Below are 1,158 nucleotides of genomic sequence, written 5' to 3'. Positions count from 1 at the left end.
TCCGGCTCACGGTTAAATCCATAACCAGCCCATCGGCATCACGGTTAAATCCATAACCAGCCATCTCATTAACAAATATGGCCTTTCGGCCCATGGCATAACAAGCACTTCCACCACCATCCTCTGCATCTCACATAATCATGCTTGATCCTCATTGATCATTCATTTCTCCCTTGCTTCACTCGCAAGTTACCACATTCACTAGCCTTTCTTCTCATAGCTAGACATATCATAATGATTTAAGACATAAGTGGTGAGATCGGAGGCTTAGAAGTATGAAATTTGGCTTTTAAAACTCAAAAATCAACTTTGGGATGAAAACAGGTCCACGCGTACGCGCACTCCACGCGCACGCGTGGATGTCCTCGAAAACTCATCGACGCGTAAGCGTCATGCACGCTAACGCGTGGATTGAAAACTAGCCAAACGACGCGCACGCGTCAACCACGCGTACGCGTGGGTACTCTCGTGCCCCAAGCACAAAACTGGCACATTCTGGCATAACTCTCAGGAAAATGGCTGGGCATTGGGTGCAGCACAATCGGCGCGCCCGCGCATATCACGCGCACGCGTGGATGGCATTTTCTGGAAGAACGGCGCGTACGCGCCAAGTGCGCCTACGCGCGAGGGGTCATTTTGCTAAAAATTTTCTAAGTTAAAAGCTGCAGAATTCACAGATGTAAACCCCAATCTTTCAACGGACATAACCTCCTCATTTTAAATCATTTTTCACCCGTTCCTCGAACGGCATAGACATCCCGGATCCAATTTCATTTCTAAATAGATTTGGCACAAAACAGAGATCCGTAGTCCAAGTTATGTCCCATCAAAGTATGCCGAAAAACCATGTTTTTCATAAAAACCACAAAGTGCCATTTTCAAATGGGTCATTTTCAACTCTTTTCAAAACCAATCAAAACATGCCAATTTCATCCATTTTCTTTGAAATCAATCAAAATATATCAATTTCAACATCAAGCCTCCTCAACTCACACATTGAGACTTTACCATAATATACAAAATCACTATCCCATCATTTTAACCCACTTCACCCAAGTGGCTCAAACTCAAACATATTGACATATCATATACTCTTCCTCATGCCAATTCTCAACAACACCAATTCCAATAAATCATCATTGTACACAATCAATATCA

This window comes from Arachis duranensis, chromosome 7 (assembly GCF_000817695.3).
Source record: "Arachis duranensis cultivar V14167 chromosome 7, aradu.V14167.gnm2.J7QH, whole genome shotgun sequence".
NCBI lineage: Eukaryota > Viridiplantae > Streptophyta > Magnoliopsida > Fabales > Fabaceae > Arachis > Arachis duranensis.
Note: the sequence above shows the minus strand (reverse complement) of the source record.